This window comes from Carcharhinus amblyrhynchos, unplaced genomic scaffold (assembly GCF_965287045.1).
Source record: "Carcharhinus amblyrhynchos unplaced genomic scaffold, sCarAmb.v2.hapA scaffold_39, whole genome shotgun sequence".
Lineage (NCBI taxonomy): Eukaryota > Metazoa > Chordata > Chondrichthyes > Carcharhiniformes > Carcharhinidae > Carcharhinus > Carcharhinus amblyrhynchos.
The window spans coordinates 1,287,523-1,299,708 of record NW_027649780.1 but is presented as its reverse complement, the minus strand read 5'-3'; the positions used below and the strand labels follow the sequence as shown (position 1 = coordinate 1,299,708).

The 12,186-nt window shown below is 42.8% G+C and overlaps 1 pseudogene; it reads right to left on the bottom strand.

Moving 5' to 3' along the window:
• Positions 1–751: 751 nt before the first annotated feature.
• Positions 752–12,186, bottom strand: part of LOC145335606 (Ig heavy chain C region-like) — a 31,258-nt pseudogene continuing 19,823 nt past the window's right edge.

The following is a 12,186-nucleotide window of genomic DNA, read 5'->3' as shown; positions in this document are numbered from 1 at the left end:
TGCTGCATCAGATATGCAACGTCAAAAATGAGGAGCAGTGGAGCGTGTAGACAAAACGCAATGAGATACTGCTGGCTGGTATCTGCAAGCAAGTGCAATGGAAAAAGGTGTCTTTGAATTTTGTGCTCGAGAAGCAGCATCCGGTTATAGAATATGAGGGGGTTAATGTTGTGGAAAGCGAAGGCATTTCACTGAAACAGGTTGCCTTTCTAGAACTGGATTAAACCAGACAACCAGTGTTGGTGAATGAATGTGGCTCTATAGGTTGAACAGATACTCCTTCACCTTCATTCATTCCACTCTATGGGTAAAGACTTCATTGTCAAGGAATAAATCACAAGATCACTTGTCAGTAAAGTTGCCAAGACCGCTTATAAGTTAGTTTGATCAGGTGATAGAAGCCCTGAGCTTTTTTAACTGGGTAAATGCAAAGTTATTGCACATTTGGAACCTTACAGTATAGACATAATTTATCTTTTCCTGAAAATATAAATCATCCCCTCAAATATGTCACACACATAAACCAGGAATAGGCAAGTACGAAAGTTTTCATTTTGCATTTATTGCGTCTCGTCAGGCCGATACATATAGAAAAAGGGCACTAAAGCCTCCAAGAGGTCTTCGACAAAATGACAAATTGTATTAAATACTATTTTGCTCATTTGAGGATCTCAGATTCTAAACACAATTATCCTTCATTGAATGACATAGTTTTATGTGTTAGCAAAGTGACAAAGCAAGTATATGCTGCTCTAAAGCGTGATTGTGCCTTCATATGATTGGGAGATTTGCTCGTTCCAATTACCAAAAAGAAATGAACCGAAAGTGGTGACACTTTTAGAGAAAAGAACAATTGAATCGTGGCGGGCTATACACAAGATTTCAAACTGTCAGTTAGGGCAAGCGAAACATTAACTAAAGTTGGTTTACCATAGGAGTTATTTATACTTCGGATTAAATTCCTTTCAAGGGACGGGTGTCCCACTAAACAGGAATAAGTTGTGCCAGTGTTCCACTCCGCCTCTGTGAGCCTCAATCTGCTGGCAATGAAGCTGGAACCATCTCCTTTCTCGCTCACTGCTTGACCGGGGAAACCCGAATCTAAAAGCGTGTCATTGGCCAACCAAGCAATATAAATTTCAGCAGGATAAAAGCCAGTGGCCATGCACATCAAAGTTGCCATCTTCTCTGAGTCAATTTCGGCCGCTGATGGTGGCAGAACGTACACTTTAGGACTATTCATCGCACCAACTATAAAAAGAGAAAAATGCATACATTTCGTAAACCAAATCTTTATATTCCCTCATTTTCTTCTATCCAGTTACCTCTCTTAGAAATATCAGAGACTGCAAATGTGTAATGCTTCCTATCCCTCAGAGTTTTAAGGCATGTTTTCCTTGTTCATGAGCATCATTAATATTCATTAATTCGTTGTGGTTTGATGTTATTTTGAACAGATTAGAGAAATAACCTTTCAGGTACTGACACGTTTTGGGTTTGCAGCTCAGCGGATTCTCATATGGTAGTTTTTATCCATGTGGCGACTGCTGGGTTCCAGGACTATGTGAAGTGTATTATACGAGCATTTAATGATAGAATCAGATTTTTGTTTCCGTTTAACAACATTGATAATTGAACCAGTCTCTGAACGAGTTTTATCTACGCTTACCCTTTATTTTCCGAGTGGATCGCTTCTTCGGTGTTGGTAATTCACTTCCTTCTGCGATGCAGACATATTCCACCCCAGTGTCCCACTCTGCTGCTGTGACTTTCAGTTTACTCATGATCGTTGTTTTACTTCCACTCCATTCAGGAGATTGGGTCTCAACTCCTTCCGTTCTCATTGTCCCATCCACTTGCCAGGAGACACTGACGTTTTCTAACACAGTGTAACGGACTTCACAAACAATTGTTGCTGTCTTTTGGACCCAAATCTCCGCAAATGAAGGGTTCAATATATTTATGGAAATGTCTTCCTCGTAGCAATCAACTAGGAAGAATGTGAAGGGTTATTTTAATGTTTCATGTTGAAATCACTGTTGGCAACAACTACTCCATGCTGACAAAAAACAAACGTGGAAAATACTTACTGCAATATGCTTTGAGATTATATTACCTTGTTGCAGCTGAGCTGATGAGTTTCTGTGTGCTCCTTGCCGCATTAATTTCCTCCTTATGGCTCATTTCAATCATTTCCCAATGAATACATATGTGCAATCAAATGTCCAAATAAAGTAAAAAAAAGTTCCCTGCATTTCAGCTGAGATTATACCCCTAAAACCAACTTGCCCTTCATCCGATTTTGCAGATATGTCTCATCATTTGACACGAAAGTCACTCTCGCGTAGAATTTGGCAATGTTAAAGAGGAAAACAAATGCCAGTTAAGTTCAGAGTGTTAAGCATTGCTGGGTTTTTCAAGCAAATCAAGCATATTTGTTTTCAAATGTAGAGTGGCCACATATATATTATTATGATGATATGTCTGACCCTGAGGTTCACAATATTTATGTGTCTGAAAATGGGCCGGCCTTCTGTATTACATTCCATACCACTGGTTCATTGACACAGAGACAGCAATACTAACCAAAATGGGAAATAAGCCATTTAAATTTCGGTTAAAGACATATCTCTGGCCAGAGAATAAGAACATAGGTGTAGTTAGCACTGCTGCCTCACAGCGCCATGTAGACAGGTTCAATTCTGGCCTCAGATCACTGTCTCTCTTTAGTTGGCACATTCTTCCCGTGTCTGCGTGGGATACCTCCGGGTGTTCCGGGTTCCTCCCACAGTCAAAAGATGCGTGGGTTGGTTTCATTGGCCATGGTAAATTGACCCTGTTGCCAGGTGATTAGCAGGGTAAATGTGTAGGGTTACGGGAAAAGGGCATTAGTGGGTTGGTGGTTGGTGCAGACTCAGTGGGCCGAATGGCATCCTTCTGTGCTATAGGGATTCCATGAGCAGGAGAAGGCCATTCGGTATTTCAATTCTCTGCTCCCATTCAAGATGACAAGCATCCTTGTTATGGACTACATCTCCCTGCCCACAAACACAGGCCGCTTGATTGCCTGAGAGACCAACACTTAGACCTGGTAGACGACGAAACATCCACAGGCCTCTGCGCTCGGGAACTATAAAAGACTTAGAACCATTTGTCTAATTAAATATTCTTCAACTCACTTCAAACAGCCCTGTTACCTTAAATGGTGCGCCCACATTCTGGAGATCCCGAGCAAGGAAAGGACTCTCTCAGTGTCGATGTAAATTTTTTTCAGGGTCGAGTATGGCGTTATAATTTGACATTCTACTGAACTATTCGCCTGAGCGCATAGTCCAAACTTACTCAATCTCTCATCATTCATACACACTCTCTTTCTATGAAACCAGCTTGTGAACTTTCATAATAACATACACATTCTAAGATGTCTGTCCTGAAATGGGAAAAGTAAAACACAGCGAAAAAGGCGAAATGTTTACAAAGCCCGAGAATTGCAGTAAAATGTGGTTATATTCTCCAATCCAGTGCCATCGAAATAAAGGACGGCAGAAATTGACTGCGAGTTCAAACTGGCAATATTCCCTGGTCCCTCCAGCAGCACAACAGTGCCCGCGGGTTTCCTAATGGCGTGGTGTAACGCCAATGGGGTTTCCCAGTCACCGCAGTGAGATATGAGAATCCCACCACCGGCAAACAATGTGCCACCTCTCGCTGCCAGGACCACATGGTAGGAGGCCGGAAAATTGGGTTTTCCGTTCTAATTGCTTCCTCGATCTGAACGATAATTTTCTGAATTCGTGGTAATAGTGCACCTCAGTCAAAAAAGAAACCCATATTAGCTAATTATGTGACTTAATAAAAAGCTTAATTTTCTCTTGTTCTTGCCAAAATTTATTTCTCCACATTTTCTCACATTACTCACCTTCACCCAATTGTTGTTCACGTCTGTGGTAGGTAAAATGTTAGAATCCGTTATCAAAGAGGAAATAGCGAGGCATCTTGAGCGGAATTGCTTGATAGAGCAGACGCAGCACGGTTTCGTTAAGGGGAAGTCGTGTCTGACGAATTTATTGGAGTTCTATGAGGATGTGTCTAAGGCGGTGGATAGAGGAGAGCCGGTGGATGTGGTCTTTCTTGATTTTCAGAAGGCGTTTGACAAGGTACCTGACAAGAGGTTATTGCAGAAGGTAAGGGGGCATGGAATTGGGGGTAGGGTGTTAGCGTGGATCGAGGATTGGCTGTCAAATAGGAGGCAGAGAGTGGGGGTCAAAGGGTGCTATTCGGATTGGCAGTTGGTGACTAGTGGAGTGCCCCAGGGGTCGGTGCTGGGGCCTCAGCTATTTACCATTTATATAGATGATGTGGAGGAGGGAACCAAGTGTATGGTGTCGAAATTTGCTGATGACACCAAGATTGGTGGAACGGCAAATTGCGCGGAGGGTGTGGAGAGTCTGCAGAAGGATCTAGATAGGCTGGGCGAATGGGGCAGGAACTGGCAAATGGAATTTAATGTTGGCAAGTGCGAGGTGGTCCACTTTGGTAGGAAGAATGGTAGGAAGGACTATTACTAACGTGGCGAAAAACTGCAGCAGGCGACGGCGCAGAGGGACCTCGGGGTCCTTGTGCATGAGTCGCAAAAACCCAGCTTGCAGGTGCAGCAGGTGGTCAGGAAGGTGAATGGGATGCTGGCCTTCATAGCGAGGGGGATTCAATATAAAAGTAAAGAGGTCTTGCTGCAGCTGTATAGGGCATTGGTGAGGCCGCAGCTGGAGGACTGTGTGCAGTTTTGGTCGCCGCACTTACGCAAGGATATTTTGGCCTTGGAGGGAGTGCAGAGGAGGTTTACTAGGCTGATGCCGGAGTTGAGGGGGTTGAGCTATGAAGAGAGGCTGAATAAACTAGGCTTGTACTCGTTCGAGTTTAGAAGAATGAGGGGAGGTCTCATTGAGACGTATAAGATGATGAATGGGATGGATAGGATAGAGCTGGAGAGACTCTTCCCGCTCAGAAAGGACAGTAGGACTACGGGGCACAGCCTCAAGATAAAGGGGGGGTGGCGGTTTAGAACGGAGTTGAGGAGGAACTTCACTCAAAGGGTGGTGAATCTCTGGCATTCTCTGCCCGTTGAAGTGGTGGAGGCTGCCTCGCTAAATATTTTTAAGACGCGGGTTGATGGGTTTTTGATAAGCGAGGGGATTAAGGGTTATGGGGAGAGGGCAGGAATGTGGAACTGAGCCAAGACAGATCATCCATGATCTTATTGAATGGCGGGGCAGGCTCGAGGGGCAAGATGGCCTACTCCTGCTCCTGTTTCTTATGTTCTTATGTTCCTATGTGCCTCATTGCAGTCCATGTTTGTTCGCAACATAGTTTACACTTCCACCTTGCTCTTTACTATATATTGAGATGTACCCCTCTTTGACTTGGATATATGGAGATTAAAACCCCTCCCCCACGCCGACCACAACAACTACATCCACAATAATTGTATTGCATTTGTTAGAAGTTGGTGTTGCATATTGCTTAATGGTATGTCCAAGAGTTTCACTCGATCGGAAACGAGTTCATAAAGAACTCCATAACAAAAGCTTTGATTTCACGTTTGCGATTCTTAATTTCCATCAATTCAAATTCCACCTCCAAGTATTTACATCCTTTCTGCTCATTTACTCTTCTTGTCATTTCTGCCACTCCTGCAAACATTTTACCTTTGTGGATTGGTGTTTGCCTCACAATATAAATATCAATTGTTATCATCTTTCAACATGCTTCTATAAGTACATTTACATCTAAACCACAATTTTTAAATCACGGCACATTCTTCCCTTTTCTGCCACCGAGAGACATACAGCACCTCTCTGAAACTAATAAGAAAATCACATTCAAAATACGGTCCGAAGTGGTAATCTCCAAATTTACTAACGTGCTGACAGTGGAACGGATTTGCTGCCCAGAATTCGGCACCCTATTCAATTTCGTTCAAAGCTGTGTTGAAGAAAGTTTGAACAGGATGTCCTTGATCAAGAGCGAAGTGTTTCTGTTTGATCAGCCCTGGATCTTGTTATATTTAACAATTTTTTCAACCTTCCCGGCACTCCTCACTGATTTTCACAAATGCATCGCTAACTCTGCCTGTTCCTGAAAACATTTTTGGAACAGCAACCTTTTTTGTGATATTGGTTTTCCTTAATTGGCATCAACATAAAACATTAGTAGGGGAAAAGCCATGAAAAGTTTGGAAGTTTGACTGAAATATAATGACCCTTCGAGTTAATTTGAAACAACAGAGCACCAACGTGAATGCATTTTGCAACAAAATAGCAAACAATGAAATCCCCGTGCAGGAAACGGATTGGTTTCACCAACTGGAACCTTCAGGTAATCCTCCCAGTCATTCTACTGAGATGCATTTCTTTTAACTTGGAACTATGTGAGGAAGCGTGAAACCTTTAACTGTATCATTTAAACATTGTTTTCTGTTATTACATCTAACAAGGATGGTCACTTTGCCTGTCTCTGCCAAATGCCCTTTTAAATCTGTGACTCCGCAAAAACAAGCACCCATGCCTAATTGCCTTTCAGAAGATAATAGTGAGTCCCTTTCCTGAAATGCTGCCATCAATGTGGTGTTTGTCCGTCCACAGTGCAGTTGTGTTGGGGTTTACATGATTTTGCCTGAGGGAAAATGAAGGAAAGGACCCATATATTTCCAAGTCAGGATGTATTGTGTATTGGAAATATACTGCCTCCTTTTCATTTCCCTGGGTCAAAATCCTGGATATCCCTCTCCAACACAACTGTGGGTTTACTTCAACCAGGTGGACTGCAGTCGTTCAAGAACGCTGCTCACCCCTATCTTCTCAAGGGTATTCAGCGATGAGAAATAATGTTCGCCGACCCAACGACGCCCACAGATTCTTCTTGAATAAGTGTGAGGTGATTCATTTTGGGAGGACAATCTTGACTGCGGATTACTGGATCAACGGCAGAGTTCTGAGGAATGTGGAGGAACAGAGAGATCTTGGGATTCATATCCAAAGGTTGCGACTCAAGTTGATAAAGCCATGAAGAAGGCTTATAGTGTGTTAACGTTCATTAACGGAGGGTTTGAGTTTTAGAGCCCTGAGGTGATGCTGCAACTGTACCGGACTTGGTGAGACGACGTTTGGAATATTGTGTGCAGTTCTGGTCACCAATGTGGAAGCATTGGAGAGAGTGCAGAGGAGATTTAGCAGAGGAGATGCTGCCTGGTTTTGAGGGGAGGTCTTATGAGGAAAGGCTGAGCGAGCTGGGGCTTTTCTCTTTAGAGTGGAGAAGGATGAGAGGCGACTTAATTGAGGTTTATAAGATATTGAGGGGAATAGGTAGAGTGGACGTGCAGAGGTTATTTCCTCAAGTGGATGTAGCTGTTACTAGAGGGCATAACTATGAGATGGGAGATATAGGACGGATGTCCGAGGTATATTCTTTACTCAGAGAGTGGCTGGAGTGTGGAGTGGACTGCCTGCTGTGATAGTGGGGTCGGACACTTTAGGAACTTTCAAGTGGTTATTGGATGGGCACATAGAACACACCAGAATTACAGGGAGTGGGGTAGCTTGTTCTTGGGTTTGGACACAGCTCAGCGCAACATCGAGGGCCGAAGTGCCTGTACGGTGCTGTGCTGTTCTATGTTCTATGTTCTATCAGTTTGAAGTCAGGATATCAACAGCCGGATTTAACACAAATGCAACACAGCCACATGAAGACTTTACTGCATCACAAGAGGAAACATGCCGGCTCCAAAATGGCCCTTTTTGTCGTAGGATGATGAAAGAATGGGTCCCTTTATATTTCCTGGATTTGATGAGACTACTGTAACTTTCAACAGCCACTGTTTTAATGTGGATAACCTGGTGAAGCACAACAGCCGAACTTGGGAGCTATTACATTGCATAAGAAGGTATTACAACCTCATGATGCTTCCCAAATGGATGTGCTCCATTTTACGAGCTTGGCAAGAATCAGTCACCTTTTTGTTCGTGGAATTGTAATACTTGTTATTGCAAGAGTGCGTGTAGGTGCCTCAGTTACTGTAGCCAAAGGACTTTCCTCAAGTGTCAACATATGCAGCAAAGACCAGTAATCACTGTACAATGAGAGCATCACATCATTTGATTCGAACTCGTACACTCCTATACTCGTATTCAGCGATACTGAATAAAGAATTGAACTATTATTTACTGCTAATGTATAAATAAATGGTGGCTAGAGACGGGATGGAGAACTGACAAGATCAATTAAATTATCAAATGCCAGAGCATAACCTGATATTCTGGGAAGTTTTATATTTCCCGGTGCTATTGCCGAGATGCCTGTGCAATTATTGCACAGAGAATGTTTGTGTTCTGAAAAAAACTCCAATCATAAATTAGAAATAAATCATGAGAGGTGACTTCTTTGATCAAAAGCACTGGGCACTTGATTAGTTTTAGGGCATGAAAACTGTATTTGATTAGACCCTGTGATATCTCTCCCACTTGTTACTGTACTTTTTAGACTAGAAATGTGCGCATTTCTTTCCATTATTAGGTTGAATGCCTTGTTTCTGACTTTCAGTTGGCTGACTCGGAGCACACAGTATTGTGCTGCGTTAAAATAGTAAGTTCAGTATGGAAGAGAGAGGTGGTAACGTCTCCTCCCTCATCGTGCGGTGCCTTCATTGTCTTAATGCACTGCTCGGCACTGTGTCAAAGCATGTTCTCATCAGCAGACAACTGCACAATTAACTAACAGGCGTTTTCATCATCATAGAGTCATCATCATCATCGTAAAAACCCTACAGTGCAGAAAGAGGCCATTTGGCCCATCGAGTCTGCAACAACCACAATCCCACCCAGGCCCTACCCCCATATCCCTACATATTTTACCCGGTAATCCTTCTAACCTACGCATCTCAGGACACTAAGGGGCAATTTTAGCATGGCCAATAAACCTAACACGCGCAATTTTGGACATCCTTTATCTGTTCATTTCACTGGATTCTCAGGTAGCTTGCTTGAGTCTACCAATTGAGCGTCGACTATCATCTCCTTTCCGAGGAGAAGACAAATTAATTGGTGTCCAAACATTTTGGATTTGCTGGACCCTACTTGAATCTGCTCGTTATTGTACTCTCTTTTGGATATTGTGGCCGGATTAAGTGAAAAGTCTTATTTTTGAAACAAAAACATTCCAACAAACTGTGCTTACCTTTCGGGCTGTTGATCGTCTTCTTTCCGGTGAATTTTGTAGCTGGGTGTGAAACGGTACAGGTGTATCTTGTTCCTGTCTTCCATTCCCCGGCCGGTAAAATGAGGAGGCTGCTTGTGCTGAAGGTCTGGTCCTGTTCCAGAGCAGTGGGGAAGCGAGTGATGTTCGAGCTCAAAACAGCTCCGTTCTTCTCCCAGGAAATGGATATTTTGTCCGGGTAGAATCCTCTTATCAAACAAGTGAGAGTCGCGACGCTGGATCTTTGAAGCTCCTCTGCTGATGGAGGCAGGAGTTGGAGATTGGGCTTCGAAGGCTCGACTGCAACAGAATAACAACTAGTGATTTCCATCCCTCCAATGTCATTCAGAAAAGAACGATTGTGTTTGCTCATCGTGCTATAACTCACCTTTCGACTTTTGTGTTCGTTTTGAGACTGGAGTCGATGATTCGCTCTGTTGTGCTGAACAGGTGTATTCAGCCCCACGATCCCACTCCTCCACACTGCTGGTCAAGCGGCTGATGGTCAGATACTGGTTTCTTTGTTGAGGTCTTTCAATTTGAACACCTTCAGTCCTTTTCTTACCATCCACTGTCCAAGAGATCCCAACCACACTGGGAACTGTGGATACCACTTCACAAATGAGTGTGACAGTTTTCTTTATCCAAATTTCTTCAAGTGAGGGGTCACTGAGAAATACTATGATTTCTGTCAATGGAAAATAACATAAACCCTAAATCAATGGCAGGCATTAATGGTAACGATTTCGTTTATACCGAGAATTTTAATGTCAATGAGAACCATTAGCGTGGCAATTTTTGCCTTTGCTGGGTTTTCTTAAATGTGAATTATAATTTTGCAGTTTGGCAAGATGCTGATCTGAAACACAATACTGAACGGTGCATTTAGACTGTGCAACTCGCTGAGGAGTACTGGCATATACAGTAAGGCATAAAGAAATGCAACAGAAAGTGCCATGTGCAGCAAAATTCAGAAGCAGAGATTGAGAAAGAAACAATAAATTAGGGAGCATTAGAAAGCGAGATGGAGAGGGTGGAAGCTGCAGGAGGTGGGAGTCAGGGAAATACGTAGAGAAGATATGAGATTGGAAGTTCAGCTCTTGGATGCCGAGTTCTCAAACGGTTTGTTTCTGCTTGAGACAATGTGCGAGAAATCAAGTGGTAGAGAGAGATACACAGAGAGGAAAGAAAACGAGTTTCTGTGTGTGTGTGTGTGTGTTTGTATGTGTGTGTGTGCGCGTGTGTGTGTGTGTGCACGTGTGTGTGAGAGAGAGATAGAGAGCTAGGGGGTCAGAATCGGAAAAAAATAGCTCGAGGAAGAAATGGCGGTCTATGTTTCTGTTCTATTCCACCGAGATTGATTTGGTGACCTGTCGCTATATTTTCGCAATATTGTTAATACATTATTATTATTATTATTATTATTATTATTATTATTATTACAACTGTAGGCAGAAAAAGCACTCAAATATGTTGCAGCATTGAAATACTCTTTGAGGAACCAACCTATGCCCCTGGGAATAACACAAGGAATTAAAAATGTAAGTTGAATGCTGCTTCAGGGAAGAGCTACATTGGAACTATCAGCAGTGACAAGGCAATATAATGAAATGCAGAATGAGAAGACTGAACAAAAAGAAAAAAAAAGGAACAGCTAATTGTCCTCAAGATAAAATTCAAAAACAACACATAATAGTTAAGCAAATGAAGGAATAAAGACTAATTTGAACAGCAGAATGGTAGAACAGCAGAACAAACTCAGTGAGACTCTTTTAAATTCCAAAGAAACCTCAAGATGAAGTAATTGAGTTTTGCAATAAAGAGGATAGCCTGTTGCAAGACCTTCTATGCAACAAGATTCTCTTAGGTCAAAAATTATTCTGAAAAATTACAAAGCGAATTTAATGTTACTCTGAAATAACTGAAGTCCCAGTTGGCAGAGAACACTCAGGAAAACTCTGTATTCCAGGTGGAAGCCAGTACAAAGACGATACTACAGAGCTGAAGAATATGGATGGACGTATGGAAGAAAGTTGGGAAAACTGAAGAGATAAAAATTAAGAACCTAGAATGGCAAGCTCAAATAGAATTATTTTCAAAAGAGTGTGAATATTTTCAGAAGCAATTGGCAAAAGTGCATTACAGACCATAAACTTGATGGATGGCGCAGAGGAATTAGGTTCTGTTCAAGAAAAAGTGATTAGCATTGAAAAAGAACTTCCACATATGAAAGATGAGTTTGTAAAGGAAAAATGAGAATTGATGAGAACACTGGTCAGGAAGGCGAATGGGATGCTGGCCTTCATCGCGAAGGGGATTGAATATAAAAGTAGGGAGGTCTTGCTGCGGCTGTATAGGGCATTGGTGAGGCCGCAGCTGGAGGACTGTGCGCAGTTTTGGGCGCCGTACTTACGCAAGGATATTTTGGCCTTGGAGGGAGTGCAGAGGAGGTTTACTAGGCTGATGCCGGAGTTGAGGGGGTTGAGCTATGAGGAGAGGCTGAATAAATTAGGCTTGTACTCGTTAGAGTTTAGAAGAATGAGGGGAGATCTCATTGAGACGTATAAGATGATGAATGGGATGGATAGGATAGAGGTGGAGAGACTCTTCCCGCTCAAAAAGGATAGTAGGACTAGGGGGCACAGCCTCAAGATAAAGTGGGGGGCTATTTAGAACGGAGTTGAGGAGGAACTTCTTCACTCAAAGGGTGGTGAATCTCTGGAATTCTCTGCCCGTTGAAGTGGTGGAGGCTGCCTCGCTAAATATTTTTAAGACGGGGGTTGATGGGTTTTTCATAAGAGAGGGATTAAGGGTTATGGGGAGAGGGCGGGAATGTGGACCTGATCCACGACAGATCAGCCATGATCTTATTGAATGGCGGGGCAGGCTCGAAGGGCTGGTTGGCCTACTCCTGCTCCTATTTCTTATGTTCTTATGTTC